The sequence below is a fragment of the Bombus impatiens genome, unplaced genomic scaffold (assembly GCF_000188095.3).
Source record: "Bombus impatiens unplaced genomic scaffold, BIMP_2.2 scf_1060, whole genome shotgun sequence".
NCBI lineage: Eukaryota > Metazoa > Arthropoda > Insecta > Hymenoptera > Apidae > Bombus > Bombus impatiens.
In genome coordinates, this window is record NT_177479.1 from 76037 (window position 1) to 98241 (window position 22205).

The 22205-nt window shown below is 39.6% G+C and overlaps 1 protein-coding gene across 2 annotated transcripts in view; it reads right to left on the minus strand.

Annotated features, from left to right (window-relative positions):
* Window positions 1–22205, minus strand: part of LOC100749612 (glutamate receptor ionotropic, kainate 1-like) — a 104844-nt gene that overhangs the window by 67514 nt on the left and 15125 nt on the right. The gene's annotated exons all lie outside the window — the stretch shown is intronic.

Consider the following 22205-nt stretch of genomic DNA (forward strand, 5'->3'; position numbering starts at 1 on the left):
CGTTCCAGAACAACTTCGCGCCTGTGATAACTACATTTGTCACATGGGCGAACTCAACTTTCGTTTGAACGATTAGTAATTAATTTATGAGGAACCTCGTGTGCTCAGCCGAAGCGGGATAATCAATTTTCTGGCACACAGAAATTTCACAATATAAACATAGGAAATGAATAATTAATCCGGGAAAAATATAAATAAATCTCGATGAAGAGCAACTAAAAGTTGAAATACGTGACTAATGATGCTAATAAAATGACAGGCTTATAATAATACCGTGATAAAGTAAAAACAATGAAAGATATATCCAATTTATACTTAAGTATATTGATACTTAATTTATTAATATCTATATAGGTATTATGACACTTATAACCAGGAATGTATTTTATCTAGGAAATCAGCTCGATCCGTATGCAACCAGTTTTTATCGGCGAATCGTTCAGCAAACGTATCTCAACGTTTAATTAACTTTGAGAAGTATCAGAGACTAACCACCGATAAAACAAAAAGGGGAAACGAACCGTTGATCTATGTTAATTCGTTTCGACCCGGGCTTTGATGTTCTCGTCCCTTTGGTCACATTTTAGGGAGTTTAAGAACCGACACTAGTAGTCGATTAACGTTTCCAATTAAAGTTAATAAACCGGTGTTTCTGCAGCTTAATGAGGTTTGGTTTGCTTCCCGGTTCTTGGGCGACAAAGTTCGCGAGGGGTGAAAATTTCGACGAACGTTTCGACGAACGACACCAGCACCTTTTCCGTGGCACGTTGGCTAATTTTCATATGTCACGGACCCTCTCGTAATTTCGAGTTGTCTCCGGTTCGCGCGTTACACGCAGTTAGATAAGGTTATGCGTTTTAATTACGGGCTGAATTACAACAGCGAAGTGGATTCTTCGTGTGTCGCTCGCCTCACCCCTGCGCTCTGACTTATGCATTATTTACATAATCCGGCCGAGGGAAAAAAATAGCCTCGCTCGCTACAGAGCCACCGCCGGCTTTATTTTTAATGCAACAAAGTGCCGCTTTGTTATTCGGCGACTCGTGATTTTTCCTTGCGCCGTGTTAAAGCGGAACGTGATCATCGCGAAACTGTCAGCGGAGAGACATATTAATGTTCCTTTGAGATTAAATAATTTAGGATGAAGATGGGGATGTATCTTTTCGAGAGGCAAACGATTAATTTGGATAATAAACTTTCAAAGAAAATTCAACGCTTGGCTTTTGTAGAGCCCAATTAACCAATAATTAATTACCATGCAACATAAGGGGAGTTAGAATGTCTTCATCGTGTTGCGAATCATGTTTCAATTCGTTCACAGTGTTTGAAAAAAACTCTAATATAAAATTGAAACGATGTAACAAATTATAAACATTATTCTCGTAATTTGAGAAATGTTATAACGATAAAGAGACAATTGAGTCGAAAATAAGTCAAAGTATATAGAAAAATGAATGCAATGTATGTTACGTACGATGTTTCAACTTATTTAGTTATACAGAATTCATTCTTAAATTATTAAGTGACTAAACACGGAATGTCTCAAGTTTAATCATTCAAAGAACTATTCGAAACATCCGCCGAAATAGAGTAGCATTGCTGCCTGACTAGTGTCATCCGCTACTACTTGAATCTTCTGACTGCGCAGTCTTAAGCTGACGGCAGTGAGCCCGGTCTTTACGACTACCTTCCACAGTCCTTCGTCGTATGCAAATGAAATATCTGGCGCATTCACCCACGGACCCATTAATGTCCTTCCATTATGACCGCTGGTGAACGAAAATCCCTTTAACAGGCGATCATTAAACATCGTTGCGCCTTTCAGAACGTTTTAATGACCCAGCGGGATAGCCATGGGGATTAATCAAGATTGATTTAGTCGAACAATCCAGGTTATACCGTAGATTTAACCGTAGATTATGCCGCTGGTGAGTATATTCCCAAGGACATGGAACACCGCTCCAGAAGACGTCTCTCTGGGGACTCTACATTTAGTTTCATGACTTCGCGTCTACGTGGTGATTGACTTTCCGTGAAACCCGTGAGATCAATGATAAGATTTGTCGAAAATAGGTTTGTGAGATCTCTAGCGTATTATAATAATATGAATCAGATACACCGGCTCGCGATAGTAATTTAAACATTTGCTATGGACAACTTCTTGTATCTGTTATATATGTTATGTAAAACATTTTGAAATTAGTTCTGTAATGAGACACTATTGTCATGATTACATTGAGTCTATTAATTAATAATCGAGCTGGGTCGAAAATTTGACAATCAAAAAATAAGAAGTTTATTTCATTCATAACGGGTAAAAACTTTTATCCTCTTTACAATTACGATGTTAGAATGGAAATATTGTACGCGACGGAATGTACAACATGAATTGTGTGTAGTTGGCGAAAGAAACCGTCGTCGATCAAACCATTGATCACGAACAATCTCTCCTAGGATCTCGCGTTAATTCGCCATCGTAACCTGTAAGACAGGGATTTTCGTGATCCGATTTACGTTATCTATCCTCGAAAATTCATCCACAGAATATCGAGTGACGCTTAAACCATTGATTGACCCTGATTCTCCAATAATTTCCGGCTTCCCCTCCCGTTTAATATAGAGTGTCACAAGTTTCTGTAACACAGTTTAATTAATTGTTTCGAGCAACTATCTCCCATTTCATAACTGTATCGAATAACATCATTAACGCTATTGTAGAACAAAATTGGCATTCCCATCGAAATATTTCACCAAATAATGCTGCAAAGACGAAAGGAAAAAGAAAAAGCGATACACATGTAAAAGTATTTTTTAGTTGAAAGTTTCTCAACGTACACTTTCAGAGAAGTGAAACGGGACAAAGAGCAAAGTCCATTGAACGAGCAGAAAGAGAACAACTCAGCGAAACAAAGCAATCGGAACAATTGTAAAGAGGGGTTGAAAGAGAAAAAGGCGGGGAAACAGACCAAAACCACTTTACCAGTGAGCACTGCCAATTTTACGGCGTAAAAATCGTTACGATCGATCAATTGCGTTTCTGTGACGTATAATTCCATGTGGTCAGAATGCAGAGATTCTCTGGCACTGCACTGGCCGGTGAAATTAAATCGAAGGCTTGAGAAACTGTCTGAGAATTGTTGGCAAATAACTTTCCTTCGGCGATGTGCGACCAGGTCGAATGGATTAGCGGCCGAGTTTAATCAAACCGATTGTAAATCCTGCGAGGCAAGTGTTCTATAAAAATTCATTTGCGTCGGCCCTCTAGCATCTGCCTCTATCTAGCGACCACTAAATTGTTAATTAAATCGAGCAGGCCGAGTTTTATCGTGGCTCGAATTACCCCGGTCGACAACGCTTCGTCCGACGATTTACATTTAATTTCTTGTCGGCTGGGAAGTTTACAAGCTACCGAGCTCAGACAGTTTCGTTGTTTTGTCATTTATATTTGGTAATAGCTGCAATTACGTCGTGTATCTCGTTTACAAAAAAAAAAAAATTCATTCGTTGTAATAACGAACAGAATCTCGGATTGAAACAAGAGTGAATTTGAATACATGTCTTGTTGTCTTTTAATTTACGTTTAATAATTATTTCGCTCATATCATGTACTTCGTCTATGCAAAAAATACATTTATATTTTAATATCTTCGTAGCATAATCTTTTGTAATAATAAACAAAAGATGGAACTAAAACGGCAACAGACCGGAACATTAAAAATTAGGACTCTTACTTGTGAACATATAATCTGGTGCTTAAATGTATTAGTTAAATGCCCAAATAACAGTATTTCACAGAAAATCGGGCGAAAAATCCACGCAAACTCTGTACACCAACAGTTCGCATTTCACTGGCGAATGTGAAAACAGCGGATTTTACAAAAAACCTTTTACCATTACCCCGTGATTCTCATTTTCTCCGAATGAAACTCTGTCTAGTTTTATCACCGATAAACTCGATAATCAAACGAGGGAATCAAGGACAGCCTAACGAACCGAGTAATCATCTATTCGAATTGGGAGACATAAGATGCCTCGATTCAGCGTTCGTGCATAATTAATTGCAGATTCAACTCCTTCCAGTCAGATTTCAGGCAGAGTGTGTCAGGTTGAAAGGCCGTGCAGGATCTTCTCTTTCACAAAAGGACAGTCAGACAGGGCACTTTTTGTCACCAGTGCTGTTCTCTCGCAGCCTTTTCATCTCGCCGACACTCGGTAATGGAACACTGCCAAATGTAAGAATCCGTACTCTCCTTCGTCGTGTGCGTGAGACAGAATAGCCATTTTAACAACCCTGGAATATTCAGTGCCATACCTTGTCTCATTTTTCTCTTTTTTCATCTTTTTCTCATTTTTTTTTTTTATTTTCTTTTTCATTTTTTCTCCCCCTTTCTTCTTCTTTTTTTCTTTCTTTTTCTCCCCCTTTTTGTTCACAGTGATGTGTGTGACTTGAATGAAGAAATAATTTGTTTCCCCTTGTTCAGTGTCACAGGTTTTTGGACAAGAGGAATGACGAAAAAAGAACAAAATATTTGGAAAAACAATTGTGTATTGACTCAGGAAATATTGTAGCAGAATTTCTCTCATTCGGTTTGTCGTCCGATTAATTTTCGAGCCGCGACGCTGTTTGCGCAGTTTAATTACGCGACGAGGCACCGTTTTATCCTTCCATGTGCGCGTGCAATACGGTTCCTGATTCAAATTTGACAGGTATTCAATTCGCAGTGCGAAGAAGAGGCGTGATATTTTCATGCGCAAAACAGATTTTGAGATTAAGGCGAAATTATTTTTCTCGCGTCACGAACAAAATTGGTTAATAACTCACAGATGGGAACACCGGTATTTTTTTTTTTTTTTTTTTTTTTTAATACGCCAATCTATGCTTTTATCGCCGTCAATAAGCTGAGGCTGGTATCAAAAAATATTTAAATACACCGGCTTTATATTCGTGAAATTTAAATTCCAGACTAACCGTGAAAAGTTAGTTTCGCGGAAGACTATCTGAACTTGCCGCGTCCGGAATTTTAAGATAAAAGTCAGCCAGAAAACTTGTACACAACAGGCAAGATTGGTCTGCATTGAATGCCAACGCTTACTCGCGGCCGATGAAGATTTCCTAACATTTCAGATTCTGTCCCTTCCTTGAATTACTTATTGGCGAATACGGCAACTTCATTGAAGTTATGAGAAGCAAAGAACCGATGGAACAATTGGACGAGATGGCCTCAGAACGAGAACCACGGAAGTCCATTAGTTGCCAGCTATTTCCGTGGAATAAAATCACCCGAAAGGCAGATATAAGCTTCTTCGTTTTTCCTTTCTTTTACCATCGACTAGCTGATGGAACAGCCAAAGCACAGCTGAAAAACGGAACACGAAAAGGCCGAGGCGAAACTTATGCAAATTCGCAATTTCGTTCGTACGTAATGTTTTCGTCGTCCTTTCGGCGAGGATTAGTTCATTCCCTTTCCATTGCTGGTCGGTCCTCCTTTCTCAAATGCAAATCAGTTGGAGGTATTTTACGAATTTTTATGCACTGAAGTTTGACTATGTTTCGTTAGTTACATCGGCTATACGTCTGCCTTTTATATTCTGGTCGTTTCTACTTGGATATAGGGCTTCGACGCTTTATTGTTGACTGTTACTACTTAACAATGGCTCGCGCAAGACGTTGCGCATTTTCTTCATTTCAGAAACGCTTGTAATAACGTCCTCGTATATCTACGCTTCTGTCAGAGTACAATTTTCAGATGTAGGAATAAAAATTTTTATTCCTTTGTTACAATTTTCACTGTAAATGGCAAACACTTTTAACTCGACAACATTAAAATTAAAACTGCGCTAGTGCATACTGCGCGAAGCAACGATTTTACAGCATCGTAGAGAAATATTTTTAATGTTTCCATATCCCTGTAAAAGTACGATCATCGAAGAACAAAGAAGCTTCAGATGCATCGTCATCGAGGCGCTTTCATCCTCTTCTACGAGCAACACGTATCGATTCTCGCTAATCTTCGTCCCGTTAAAAGCATTCCACAAGGAAATTCTATTTTTTTCACGATAAATCTCGATCCTCTCGCAGTGGAGGATTACTCGCGTTTCCGATCTACGGAAAACACGAAGAGGCAAGATGTACGGATCATGAAACGCGTCGAATGTTTGCATTGTGCGCGAGCTCGTCGGCGTTTCGAGCGTTTTCAATTTTTCTCGAATGCGTGCAACTTTCTTTTTAGGACGATTGTACAGTTTATAAGAGAGGTTGAAACAATTTTACGAGCCGACAGGGAATTGGGGAAAATCGGCTGTGTGAAAAGGCCGCGCGTCCAGTGCTGGCGATAAGGCATGAATTATGAAGCCACTTGTACGCGACGCCACCACCAGATAAGGGCGTCATTAACGCGCTCGTTCATTATCGGCTTCTTGTAAATTTCACCGGGTTTCGTGATCTTTTGTCGATGCGTATAGAAAGATTCTAGAGAAGCAGTAACAACTGTAAGTCGCAATTATTTTTATGCATTTGTAAGGAATTGCTGCATTTGGTTAGTGTGTCTTGATAGACACAACCTAGTTGCAACTTTTTTTGTGAAATTAATGAAAGCAGCGACTCAGAATGTATAGAAAGACTGACAGGAAGAATATTCAATACTGAGAATTAGGCTGTAAGGAAGCTGAAAGGATATTTCAGTGAAAAAGTGAGAGAATCAACAGTAATGGAATAAATAATGAACGATTGTCAGATAAATAACAATGAATAATATATCTGGAAGAACAGTTAATAAAAGTTTCAATTAAAACGATCGACTTCTTTCTTTTCAAAGAACAATAACGAGAGAGTCACGCTGAAGAGAAGAATCCTGATCAACCTTGTAAAAGCATCGTGTAACAGTTATTTCTGTTGAAGAAGTGGAAAAATTCCCCAACTATTCAGTTAAATGTGTATTGAAAATCGATGCTACGAAAGCATAAACGCTCGCGATTCCATTCCAACGTTTCACGCTGAATAAACTCTCGAATTCGAACGAGGATCCGATAAATCTGAAGTGAGACTCGAAAAATCAAGTTGTTCCTCCGGTTTTCGGCTGTTCTTTCGTCCGAATGGCCACTGTAAATTCACTTGGCACCAAGCAAATCTGCAACTCAAACTGCCCTGCTTTGAGCGGAAAAGATATTAACGTGTCCTCGCGGCTCCCCTATCGCAAAAATATGGTATCTTTATTGCCGTAATAAATACGCTGTTGTTTGCCATTCATCGTGATCATGTTTGCGCTCGTAACGTAAATATCCCTTAATGCGTGCAATTGTACAAATTCCACCGACCACTCTGCCAGGTTCCCCTATTAAAACGCCACTGCATTAACTAAAACAACCCTCGTTGGCCGACACTTTTGCAATATCATCGCCGTTTATCCTTAATACCGTTGATCTTACCCGGCCATAATATCTTCCACAGTGTTCATTTCTCTCCTCTTGTCTCGAATCCAAATCGTTCAGGCAGCTTAAACGTGCAGATTCGTTTAATGCTTCACTTTACCAATTGATTATTAGGTTTCTAGGTTTTTACTAATTGCGGAATTAACCCTTTGGAATTGGGGATTTCACAGAGTCGTAGCACAAAGGAGAGTTAGGTAAGCTTCCAACCATGATACCACAAATTTCTCGCGTTATACGTTTTTATTAGATGCATTATTATTAGATTCTTATTAGACCAAGAATGTTTGTGAGAGATTTACAGTTGCGTACACAGAACGTAAATCATACGCAAAAATAAAGTCCAAGTTCGAGTTCGATCCGTCAAATATTCAAGTTTCTATTTCATAGATATTTGCAACAATATTTGATTAATGTAACAATAGATCAAGATCGATTAAAAAATAATCAGAAAAGAATGGAAGAAACGGTTGAATGAGTTTTCAGACACTCTGCACCCTCGTAAATTTCCTCACGTTCGATATTGAGCCTGTTGGAACACGGTTTCTTGGAAGTTCGTCGATAATATTGTCCTGCTCCGAATCCCCTCCCCCTCCTCCCGGCAATTTTCGCCCCTCGCCACAATCGAGGGTGTAAATTTAATAAAGCTCCGTCTTTATCTAAATGACCGTGATCCCTAGCGATATCTTAGCGCGCGCGTTCACCGCCAAATACCACGGCGCGTTTAGGACTTAAGGGGTCGTCTCGTCTCCTTCGTTCGCTCTCTTTATCTCTATCGGCGATTTTCCGAGTTCCAGGCGAGAATTCTTTCCGCTATAATCCGTTCAAAGAAGAATGCAATCCTCCCCCAGTCTCATCCCCCCGCGAACGATCGAACGTCCTACATTCTGTTCTGAATCGCGAACAGTGAAACTTTTCGGTTAACTTCGCTCCTCGTAAGGAAAAGATTGATTGGATTTTCGAGGCGTCCGAATGAAGTTCGCTCGCGAACCAAACGACCAGGGAGTAATAGAAACTTGGATCCGCCTCTGTAATAAATTTAACTTTCCCTATTCGACAAAGCTGTTTGCTTACATAAGAAGAAAAAGAGATAAATTTTGCGCGTGTTAAATCCTCGAGGAATTAAAAATCGTCAACAAAGGGAGAAAATCGAATTTGCCAGAGATTCGGAGTGGGTTTTATCGGCTTCTGTCGAAGCTGCTAGCTCCGAGAGGACCTCTTACCTGCGCTCAAAATAACTTGAACTGGCTTCCAGATCACTCTATCGACCTTCGAACGCTTCTTCCACGATCGTTAAACTCTTAGACACGAAACCCAACTCCTTCACTATTCTGCTTACCGCAGAACAGAGTTCGTCGGATTTTTGCACGAACTTTCTTTGATATTCTGGCTTCATAGTTGCCTTTGGCTGTCAAGGACAGATTTTGTAAGTGCTCTTACTCGTGTGAAACTTTCTGCATCGATCAAATCCATTTTCTGCAGTTCGAGCGTAAGAAAGGATTAAGCAGATGTATAATACACAGATCAGAATATTCTTTCTCTGAATCAGAGCATCTTCGGAGTTACCCCTCTTCTATATATACGAAATATCTGTTCCTAAATTCGCGCCACAGTACGACACGATACAGGCAGCGATGGATCATTCAACGGAAATGACGAAACTTTGCTATTAAATATCTCATTAACCGTATCTTCTGAAAAGAGGCAACACGAATCTCATGCTTTTCTTCGTCTATCTATACACCCTATATCTCTTCGTTTTTCCCAACTACTTCCTTATTTTGTGTCAAAACTAAATTCATCCAACTCCTATTATCTCTGCTCGCAATCAATTGTATATGCAATCGGATAAATTGATATTGTTATAAACAGTCGTCTTGAAAGCCTCGTAACATAGATTTCTTTTAGTTACAGCTTGCTGTATAAGAAAACTTCTTACAAAGTACGAAAAGATTCGGAAAAAGGCAGCATTTACACGATTAAAATCTTATCGTCATTGGAATCGATAAGACTCACGAATTACAAGTAAAATAATCGAAACACAACGAGCTAGCGGACGAAGAAAATGGCTGTTTGAAACGGTTACTCGAAAGATAACCAGCTGACTAATTAGAAGGCTCTTCGGTGTACACGCAGGCAGGTACAAGTGCATTCAAAACACATTCACCGACGCGAATCTTTGCTGCCTTCGTTAGCGTTAGTCGTTTACTTTGCAGCAGCGGAAAAAAAGCGTCATTTGCACGCCTGATGAGAATTCTTAAAAGCGGTTTGTTAAGCACATGTATCAAGACGGAGCACAAATTCCTCGTGTTTCTCACTACGGGTAATTCCTTTCCTCGCGGAGAATCGCGATCCTTCTCTACCAGAGCGTTGAAATTGAAGAGATTGAGAAAAACGCCGGAGAATTCCGAGGTTAGTTTCACGCCAGTCAAAAGATCTTCTTTGTACCCTTTCGTAATACACGAATGAACGAATGAAGTTTGGCTGGTTTCATTGAACGAGGCTCAATGCGTTCGCTTGAATGGAACTTGGCGAATTAAAAAATTCGTAGCTCGCGTACGTGATAATGGGATAGAAAAGTGTACGAGTTTGAAAAAGAAAATGGGGAATTGAGAAGGATATAGGGTGTATAGAGTAATTAGCGGTTCAAGTAATTCAACGATGACTTTAAAATCTGAAGTGTCGTGACACGAATGGAACACGAATTACTCGTTAAAAGATGAAAGGGTTTTAGATTAGAAGCAAACTCCGTCCTTTTTAGACAATCGTCGTTGGAATGAAGATGGATAGGACCAGGAACCCCTATTCCGTGGAACGCAACTAGCATAACGCGAACCCGAGAAAGTAATTACGGGACGTCCATAAGACGATGAAGTTCAGAAATTGGACGACTGGTGAAAAGTCGGGAGGAAACCATAGCAGGTAATTCGGAAGGTTGAAGGAACGTCTCAAAGGCGACCAAGATTAATGAACTTCTTACGTCGTCGCGATTAAGCGTGAGAAAAAACTCCGTTTCCTTCTGACTTCGACCGCAGTTCTCGTTCGAGACTCGAAGAGACCTAAACACGTTCTTCCGTCATACTTTTTCTTCCTTGGAGACTCGTTCGAAGGCTATCTATCGCTTTTTCGCCAACCAGGTCTTGTTCCGTGTAATTACTTTAGGTGTTGTGAATGGGAGCGAGAAACGCGCGGAATTTGAATGTGAGAAGAGATGGTTAAACCGAGAGATACAAAGAGAATACGATTGCTCCGAGTCAATAGGATATTTCTTGAAAAGAAGAGTATACATAGGAGAAGTTTCTTCTTGAAATTCTAACCGCGAGATAAGTGTACGCGAGGTGGGTTTTCTTTTGCGTGCAAAGAGCTTTTTAAGATTTCCAAGTTCTGATAACGACCTACTTAACTTTCTTTGTATTATTTCTTGATATTCGAATTTATGAAACTAATCGGCACTGGCTTCCAACCGACTCAATCAATCGAATAATCAGATATAAAATAAAGACGTACGATAGAATTATTTTACTTTTGTTATTGGAAAATGTCGCAAATACAAACTTCTTTAAATCATTACATCGATAGATCCCAATCTTTCGTACAGAGCTGACATTTCAGTTTTCCAATTCAATCCTTTCTATTTCCACAAGGGTAATAGTAATATACATAGTCGAGTATAAACAGTCTAAAATTTCGTCGAGGGTCTTTTCTACGAAGATTTCATTATCCCCGGGGATTCCTGCGAGTTGCTTCTCGAAGCGCTTAAAGTACTGTTTTCCTTTACGACACGCCGTTTTATTATTCCCTTAACCGCGAACGCCGCACGGTTCCGAGTAAAATATTCAACGCGACGGTTTTGCCTTTTTCCCTGCTCTCGCGGGACATAAAAGCTCGCAACGAAGAGTCAAAGATTGTTGGAGAGTTCGAAAATCTGCTTGTCTACCAACGATCTTCGTCGGTTTATCGTGTCAACAGAAACAGCATTCAACGTCTCGCCATAATGGCGCCGATTTAACATCGATAATGATTCGAAAGAGAAGCGAGGAACTTCGTAAAAGGAAATGAAAGCCTTTGCTGATCTTTTGGTGGAATAATAATTAGAAAACGGTGGTTTCCACTCCCTGGATGGTAATCGAATACAGAGTTTCAAGTTGACGAATTTAAATCGAAGGATAAGATTATTTGCGACTAGATTATAATGTAAAATTTGAATACCAGAATAGCTTAAAATCACGGTATAAGTTGATGATTGAATTCGTCGGCGAGAACGAGTTAATAACTTGTGAAGATAAATCGAAATCCATCGTGGAATTACTTGGTCGAATTAGTCACCGTTACAGAGATTCCATTTCGTAATGGAGGCGTTCAATTATTCTTCTAGCCCAATAAAAGAGAGAAATAGCAGTTTCCTCCGGGAAATATGCCGGATTTTCTTCGAGGGAAAATCATAGTCAAGAACTGAAACGACTTGATCAAGCTTTCGCACCGTGTACGCGGTAACGAGACCATAATTTAACGTTTTCGCCTCTCGCGACCGGAGGGTACTCGCGTATGGACCTTACTTTTTATTTACATTTAATTCCGCGTGTAAATACGTTTATGCATATTTTAACGAGTTTTGCCCGGATATTTACGCTCATAACCGCCGCCGTAATAAATATTTATCGTGGTCATTAGATCATGCATAAACATACGTGGTCGAAGAGGCGTGCTTTGTCAAATACACCGCTTATCACCGCATTTTCCACGACATTTATGCAAATATTTCGCCGCGAATTTGCGTCTGTCCGCTATATATTTCGCAAAATTTTAGTGAAACACGTCAACCAATATCACTTCGTTCCTCCCTTCTCTGCGTGATTGATATCAGTTTCCATGTGCGACGCGACACACACAATCATAATATGATAATTTTAAACACTCGGGGCGCCAAGCTATTTAAACTTTGAATCATTCACGAGTTCAAACAATGATTTCCACGGAATTCATCTATGAATGCTCGTAAATTCGTCCCCATTATAATAATTCATCGCTTTTAACGAACCCACCACCATAGGAACGTGATTAATTTCTGTTATAGCCTTGCTACGCATTATGTATATGTACATCTATGTATATGCGTATGCATATTTATAAGCCTATAGACCTGTATTAAAAGCACTGAAATTTAGAATTACTAGAGTCTAGCGATCGATATTGTACAGTGAAGTTCTTTTAATGGAGCTACTTTCGATATACTCTGTGTAACTGTTCCTTTAATTCCATTGGCCTCTTAAGTTACGGTTTGCAATCCAGTTAAACGCAAGGCAAACAGAAGCCAAGCTCAAACTAACGAAGGGTGAGCAAGCCCTTCTCTGCTTTCGTTACGACGATCCTCAAACCTCGACTCATCCGTCATTTAAATTGCAGCTGGTATCTCTAATTAAAAAGTATCGGGCGCAACTTCGATGAGGTATCGATTACGATGCTTTTAGCAATTTCCAATGGAGAAGCAAATAGCGAGAGCTCGACGTGAAAAGCAGAAGAGTCGAAATCTAAACTTGTCCGTGTCAAAGCTCGATTCGAAACACGATTCGAAGTCGGCTGGAAATAATAACTAGTTCTTCGTTCGTCTTAGCGTTAAAAGTTACGATATATTATTAATCAGAAACTTCTTGTCTTTGCTCTATTATTTTCAATATTTTCCTATTATTCCTCGATAGTTTAAGGCTAACTTAATTTCACTCAGTTTAATTTCACTCCGGATTGATCGCTGATAACGAACCAGAGGATTTCGCGGGAACGCGGATGAGATGTCAACTACCAAGAAGGAATTAATCGCTTGTTAACGAAACACGAATATAGCGATCGCAGATCGTATTAATTTGGTGAATATACAACGAACAGTTTACGTGGTGACAGTCACAACGCTGTATTACATTGTCGCTGCTGCAACACCGCGTTTCCTTCGTCGTTCACTGTTTTGCATCGCCGCAGGTTGCGAATTGCGACACGCAACTATCGTGACAATGTTTATTTATTTATTTATTTATGTTTGTATGTATGTAGGTATTTATTTATTTATTTATTTATTTATTTATTTATTTATTTATTTATTTATTTATTTATCTAAACGGGTTTGATCCCTTTTTATTTTTGTACACACACAGGTGGTGACCCCAGGCACATATGAGTATAGAAAAGTGTCGTAATATGAAACAAATACAAGTATAACAAGTGGACTGTAGATTAATTAGATACATATTTAATATTATATTATGTATTATTTTATAATATTATATTATATTAATAAAATACATATTTCGAGACAAAAATATGTGGCATATTGTAACTCGCTACGGTATTTCTATAGCATATTTCTGTGCGTAATTTCGAAATTATGAGACCGTGAAATTCGGCTGCAATTACCAGAAATCAACGGAACAAACACGCAAAGTGAATAATTAACAAACTGCAAATCTGCACGCGCGCTTTGAAACGTAAACGCGGCAAGTAGAAGATACAACAACTCTCGACTTCCGAGTGAACCCGCACAAAGAGCGAAGTTTGCGTCTGACAATGTCGTTTCCGAAGCATGAAGCGGGCCGCTTATCGCGGCGAACGTTCACGCCGGTTCTTACCAGTCGAACGAACCTGCGCCAACTCTATAATTGACTTCTAATCTCGCATAATGACGTCGGTGTATCAGAGACGAGCGAAGACCGCGAGTCCATGACCGACGAAACTTCTTGCGACAAACACGATGAGGATTGCTTTGAAGCGGTGAGAGATAATATAATCGGCGTACGACGATGTTTAGTCGGTTTTGTGATCTCAGGAAGGAAACCGACCTAGAGACGCTAACTCGAGAGGAAGTACAGGGTTAATCGTCTGGAAGGTACGAACATTCCTGAGTGACACGGGAGGAAACTCCGAAGACAATGAGGATTGTCTACGATAAACTTTGACTATTTCTAGAATTTATGCTTGTTGTTGCAAGTTGCTACGCTAGATGCTTCATTAACTTTCGCGCTACTAACTTTGCTTCGGTCGTCGTTCAAAAACTATATTGGCCTACAGATATGTACTGGGAACAAACTCCACTATACATACTGTTCAGTTATGAAAGAAGACAGTAACTACGAAAGAGTTACTACTACGAAAAACTAATTTTTTTGTATATTTGATTTAGTTTTATTATTTGTTTTAATAAATACAGTTTTTTTCATGGTTAAGTAGTATGGTCATGTAAACTATATTGCTACATATTCAGTGAACACATGTTCAGTAATTGTTTCATTTACACGTTTTGCGCTTGTATCTATTCTAACACACATTGTGATCCTGCTGTGAAAATAGCTGTGCATGGTGTCATATAGAGATTAGGCAGCACGTGGCAGGAATGTGTATCGTGTATGTGATTCAGAAGCAAGAGAATCCTCCGTGAATCCTCAGAGAAACATAGTTTCAGAGAGTTGGAATTTCTTTTATTAAATACACTTTTCATCGTTTTATTTCATATTTGACAAACAGGAATCTGCATGCAACCCAGTATCCCTGCAGTATAGTAGATCAAGCAACTCTGTATACGTATAATAATTTTTATAGTAATTTTATTCGGTTGATATTACTGTAGCAAAAAGATTAAAAACGGCGAATTTTTATTATTAAATATATTTTCTTTTCTTTTCTAGAATCTTGTTTCAAATATTATACGGACTATCGAAAACGAAAATGAATAGTCACATGATAATCCGGTGTCCTTTTGCTACATGTGTTAGGGATTTAACGAAGTCTAGACTGTCTACAGCCCTCTGGATTGCAGAGTGCCACGTAACCACGTGGAACACGGGAAAAGGATTCTCTCGCAGGACGCTCGACCAATCGAACAAATAAAACACGGCGCAGGGTTCGACAGGCTGATCTCATCGCCGAAATGACTACTTGTTCCACACCCCGCCCGACAATATCAGCCTGCTAACCCTGCCCCTTCGGTGGAAATCCCAGCTTCTGTGCTTTTCGATCGCATTGTCGGCGCTATTCGCTCACAATGAAACGCGATATATCTATACGTTGTCGACCCGTATCGTTTACGTTCAAGAAGTGGACACAGGGACCGGCTTGTTGATAGCTTCATCGCGGTTTTCCAAGGATTTTCTCTATTATTATTCGTGATTTTCTCGATATTTTTCTATATTTTCTGAATCTTAATATTGTAACTATAACAAATATTTGTAATATCATATTTTAAATTTCTTGAGTTTTTTCCTGATAAAAATATTTTCCGTGTATTTTCACAATCAGTTCACATTTTTATGTTAAAACAAGCTCAGATAATTACGAGTCCAATTTTTCCCCGAGATGGATTAAAGCAAACGATGTTCGGTATTAAGAGGAAATCGTTCGGAATTAAAAATTTAATCGAGAATATCTGTCTTTCTTCTATCCCGGTCGTAGACAGGGATGCAAATTGATCATTACGACGATTTTCATTTTAAATTTGCTGCTTAATTTGACTGACGGCTGTCCCTAATTGCGCGCTAAGTACGTCAATTTTACGAAGAATAATTCACGAAATTCATTTGTTAAGTAGTAAAACCAATCCAATTAAAAGGTTCCCAGACAGAAACTTTCCTAGTGTCAGATCGTCCGCTTTAAAGAAGCATTTCTCAATGAAATTTATCTACCCTTGTTTAGTACCCGGATGTTTACTCCTATTTATCTTCGGCTCTAAATCAGCAAGCGTGAATCAATTTCGACCCTGTTGGAGATTTGCATTGAACACGTAAACAAGGAAGGTTGTAGAACAACAGAAGGATTTACACGGGCATTAACGTAGAATTGAGAAAGGAATTGTGGGCGGGCAATTGCGTTATATTTAATTTAGTTGAAAGCCTATGTTGTGTATGCTGTTTATACACCAATGATTATCTATATCTATCCAGTATTTCATACATATATACCAAGTGTATTTTCAATTCTTAATTCTCATTTTCTATTCCATGATCCTCTTATCCTATTTACGTACTTTTATCTAAAACAGAAGCTTCCTGAAAAAATTGTATTAAAGAATTCTCTGAATGAAAGAGCTAATATTAATTTCCAAAATATTATTGTAAAACTCAAATTACTATCTCATACGTACAAAGTATGCAACGCTCGACGAAACAAAAGCACGAATCCATTGGAGCGATTAACTCCACTTCTACGACTATTTTTTGACTTCCGTCAATGTGATAGCCGGAGTTCTAGGCAGGCAGATATGTCTCCCGCACGAGACATCATTTGTCTCGTAGCAGGATTACGTTCAATCGCATCTGGATAAGCTCGTTGACTCGGATCGCAACTACTCGCTCCGATATTTTATCTCGTGGGACGTTTTCATCGTTTCTCCTCTTTTTAATAGGTTACGTCGTTCGATCAACTCGACCTCCTACGCATGTACGTGTACGCGTTTATGGGATGAAAAAAGGATCGATTAACCAGGAATCTCGGCGTATAGTCGAGGGAAAATATTGCTCGACGTCGATCGCCAAATATTTGACGATTGGGTGATCCCCTCTGCCTCGGCTGGCTCCTTTTTACAGGAACGCACTCCTCACGTATCGATGATAGAATTTCTCCATTAAAGCTTTCCCACTTGGGTGCAGATAGATATCGTGACATCGTACGATCACTTGCTTGTGATTTATGAAAAGACATAGAGTTTGTTGGGAAGATTATGGGATCGTAGTAGCATTTTATGAAATTTTCATCGAGTGGTACGTCGATTTTAGGGGAAACGAAGTTTTATTCTCATAAAAAAAATCTTTTAACCGTAGCAAATTTATGTGGTTGTGATAGAATTGCACGATACTTTCTTCTCGTAAGATTGAAATTTTATTCTCGTAAAAAACGTCTTAGAAACTGTAGAAAAATGTTTAATAGAACCGTATGAAGCCTTCGCTACCCAAAGGGGAGATACGCAGATTTTTCAAGAAACAAAGTTTCTTTTTTTATACAAAATGCTTTAAGAACTCTGAGATTACAAGAGTGTAGTAAAGTCGTATGAAACTTTCAGTAAAAGAATCTACCGGTACATTGGGCTTTCACGAAACGAAGTTTTCTTTTTATACATATAAGAATCGTAGAAATTCTAATAGCAGGATGAAAATGGTATCTCGAACGTATCAATACACGATAGGAGAAGTCATGTTCAACCACCCTTTTCAAACCTGGCGAAATATTTCATACCCTTCCGTATAAAAAATTTCTCTTATTGAATTCTTGATGAAATAAGCGGATCGTCGTCGGAATTTCGAGGCGCCAGTTGGGTCTGCGCCTCGAATAAATCGCTTCGCTTTTCCAAGGGGTCATGGCGTTAAAACACGATGCCTGACTATGACCACCGCTAGAGCACGTATCGCGGATATTTCGTCGGGATATAAATTATCGCTATTTGTACAAGAAAAAAGTATAATCTAACCCTCTGTTTTTAGGTTTTTCCAAATATTTCCATATCTTTCCTTGCACAATTTTCAAGCGAGGTGTCGAGTTATTTAAAAATTTATTCTACGGATTATAGAAAAAGGATCGTGAATAAGTTTAAGTAAATTTAATTAAACTCACGCTTTGAATAATATCGCGGAACAATTTCGTTTACGCTACCATGATCTAAACGAGCGCTAGGAGATTTCCCTTAGAAATCCCTCTCTTAGAAACGATCCCTCAGTTTTCAGCATGACGAACTCGCTACGTGTGCGCGCACGTCGAAATACAACGCGACGCGACGTCTCGTCTCGTCTCGTCTCCTCTCGTCTCGTTCATCTCGTTATGACGAACGTTCACAGAGAAAGGAAATCCCAAAAGAACTCGCACAGTCGTCTGATAATCTCTGTCCTTATTATCTCGCCTAACGAACCAAGGCGAACGAAGGAACGCGAGAGTGCCGAAATTCCTTGCGTGGAACGCATAACAGCGCGATCAATTCGAAAAATTCTTTAAACCCCCTGTACTGTACCGTCGCGTCGCGTCGATATGAGAATTCTTCGCCGAGTTCCGAGCACCGTTCTTAGCTACGACTTCGCGCGAGTAATCTAGAGTCGCTCGAAGTGCGATCGTTGCATTGAACGGCGCACGATATCGGCTCGTTATATCCCAGCCGGCGACGCTGTGCTTCAGATACGAAAACAGACAGTTTCAACAAGCTGAAGACAAACAGAAATACAGTTTTATGGGGAGAACAATTTTTGTTATGAAAATAGGAACAAGTTCTGATACTAAAACGAAAAGTAAAGAAACGATATTAATTTTAATGGACATTTTGGATTTTTAGATAACTATATAGCATGTAGAATATCTAATTAAGGCGTAACGAGTCGATTTAATCGAAAATTTTCTTTAAAATTTCTTTAAAATCTACAAAAATCTATATAATTTCTATAAAAAATTATTCAAAAATTGGTTGCTTTTTTACTATCCTGCTAATTCCAAAATTTACCAGCGGTGATCGAGAAGAGACACGCATCACGGATTTTCAATCTAATATCACTTAGATGATATTTATTATAGGACGCGTTATCTAACTCGCACATGCTCGGCCAAACAAATTTGTATGTAAATAGCAGTGGTAACCAACCCGATAAATCGCTACATTGTTTGTAGGTTACACGATATAACATGTATTATTTACCGAGACAAATATATATGAATATTTTTCGACGAAATAAATCGTCGCAACGTTTTTTATATGCGAGTTATACGAATTCTGTTTGTTGATAAACGAACACCCTCCTTGTCGTCTCGTTGAAAGCTCGTATTTTTTTTTCAAATGTTCTCTTCCTGGTGTTCTCTCCCTCTCTTTCTCTATCTCTCTCCTCCATCCCCCTTCTCTCGAGAATCCCTGAATTTATACGCATTTGCTTTGATAATTTCGCCAAGGATTGCTTTTGCTAGGTTGTAAGCGTTGCGTTTATTGTTCAGGCTGTATCAGTTCCGCGGAACATTGCGAACAAAATTGTTTCCTGCGGTGAAATTCCAAGAGGATTAAGAGAAAGGAGAGTGTTGCGCTTTGCTACAATTTATTTAGCGCGTAAGCCTCGTGTAATTTTACTTTTGCACGTATGAATGTAATATTCTTATTAAGACCGGTTCATAAGATTGAACGAAAATTGAGTCGACTACAGATGGGAAGTTTCCTGGTTGTCAAATATTAGTATACATATGGTACTCTTGAAGAAATGGAAAATTAATGTTATGGCCGTCGTCGACAAATATAGAGAAAAGAAAGGAGGTTACTATATAAATAAGTTTATAAATATTTAGAAAGTTTCAAAACATTTCACCATGCAAGTGTATTAAATCTGCTTGATCGTGTCATACAAATTTTCCAAATCCAAATTAATTAATACTAATAGAAATCACTTGCGTTCTAATTACGAAATAAGATGTGCCGCGCAATACTCCAGAATCCCTTATTATCCCTTGAAATCAGTATGAAAACAGAGACTATCCATATATCCAAACAGACCATTCAAGCGTCCTCATGAAACATTGACACACACGCGCTCGTCGTTTCACGCGTATTCAGCCGAAAAAAAGAAAAAACGGTTTCGGCGAGAAAGTCAGGCAAAACAGGAAGAGTACAAGGAGTGTGATGGCAAGAGGAAAAGTGTACTCGTTGATTCGAGGCGAGTTCCGGGCGAACTGGAAGGCGCATCACCATTGAATCAGAAGGCTCTTGAAAAATACGAGGCAGTCGTTTGAAAAGCCGCCTCAACATGATCTCTTTCTCTTTCTCTTTCAGGTTGGCGTACGAGTCACGGCGATACTCGGCTCTGTGCGCAATCTGGATCAAGGCCCGTGTCGATGCTTACCTACTAGGAATTCCGATATTGCAACTCAGCGTTTCGCGCGCGAGCTCACCCTGTTCACCCAGCGCGCCCTTCCCTCCCCACCCAGTCCACCATGGCCGGTGTCGCGTTGGGTGCGGACATACGTATGCACGTGAAATCGACTAGGTGCATGTGTCCTCGATGTATGTGTGCTGCCAGGCGAAAGCGAGTACTCGACTAAAAGCGAACACGCCACGCTGCCGCGCCGAATCTAACACATCGAATGAATACTTCGAAGCAAACACGTACACTGCCTCACCAAAGTATTTGGACACTAACCATACAACGATTTTATGTGTACGCTTTATGTGATTCGTTAAGTATATCGAAATTTCATTAGCAGTGTAACGAGACTCGACTGTCATGATTATATTAAATTATATTATATTATTAAATTAGATCCCATTAAATGTTGAGGTTTATTAATATATAGTAGATAGTCGATTCAAATACCTTTGTGAGGTGTAATACATATATCTTTGAATTTGTTTGATACTTTATCAATATAATCATGTTAATCAATTGTCGTGATAACAATACTGACGTAATTTCAAAATGTTTCGTGTTACACACGTGACGTATTCGTAGGAGATGACTACGACTGTTCGAGTGCTTTCGTGAGCCTGTGTAACACACGACTGAGAGAACACACGAAGTGGACGTTCTAACGAGTAGAAGTTTGACGGACGAACGGTTCGGAGCGACCGAGAGGGACATGCAGCGAAGTTCCTGCCATTTGCATGAAAGGTATCGCGTTCGATTAACGGATTCTGGGTTAAAAATTGAATTATTCATGGCACCGTGAGGGGTGGCTGTTTAACTGTCACGAGGCGAGCTGTTGTAAAGCCTTGGATTTACAAGGACTAGGAATGATTTCGGTTAAAAGTTATGGAAGTGGTTGGGGCTTAGATAGATGAATCGATGGTCGGGGAGAACAGATTGAATTTCATGTTCTTCTGTACATAGTTTCAATAATAGTTAAAGGATTAAATTAATTGGCTGCCCATTCCCGCAACACGAAATCTGGTCGGGTTCTCATTTCCGCCGAAAAACACGAAACCAATCAAACCACCGTCCTACCTTCTCGTTCAGTCAATACGTTCTGTTGGGAAGGGGAGCATTTTCCAATAAAGACAAATAAAATTCTCCGATCGAACTTGCGTTCAACATTCCCCAGCTGGCTAAAATTCATCAGCTAAAAGAAACAACCTCATCGACTGGCCACTTTTCGCAACAAATAACGAGAGTTTCTTTAGTAATTTGTTTCGAAGGTGGGAAAACGTGTGGCTTGGTCGTTGACGATCTCGGAACGACGGAGCGTTCCCTAGACGCTCTTTATATGCGTCGTAAGTCGCAACTCCTATGAACTAAAAGCTAAGGATACTCTGGAGCTTTTGCCTTGTCTTGGCAGCTATCTTTGCTCTAAGTTGACTCGTCGTCGACGCACGAAATAAAACGTTCAGTTTGATATGGCTCGCGTGGACGCTGAAAGGGGACGCATAAATTTCACGAGGCAACGCAGTCGCGCGATTGCACTTGCAATTACGGCCACTTCGCTGGAACGGAGCGCGTCGGTTCGAACGGGAATTGCAATCTCGCCCGGATGAATTATCTCGTTGGCGAGGCGCGTTCTTTGGAGCCATGTATGCCAGGCAAGTGACGACGCATTGTCTCGAGCACTCGCCGAGAATGAAGTGGTTTCATGGAACCTGCGAGTGGCTGTTTATCGTGTGCCCGTTTTTTCTCTCTTCCAGTGTCACGTGGACACTGGAGAAGTAAGAGAAATTTTTTGATGATCGCGCTCCACGCTTTTTACACCTTTTATCTAGATTCAAAACGATGTCTTGAATCGTTTTTAATCTCTCGACTATTTCGCTGATATCTATGTAAAAGTCGAGGAGCGATTTAATGGATTTCGCAAGATTTAACTGGTCT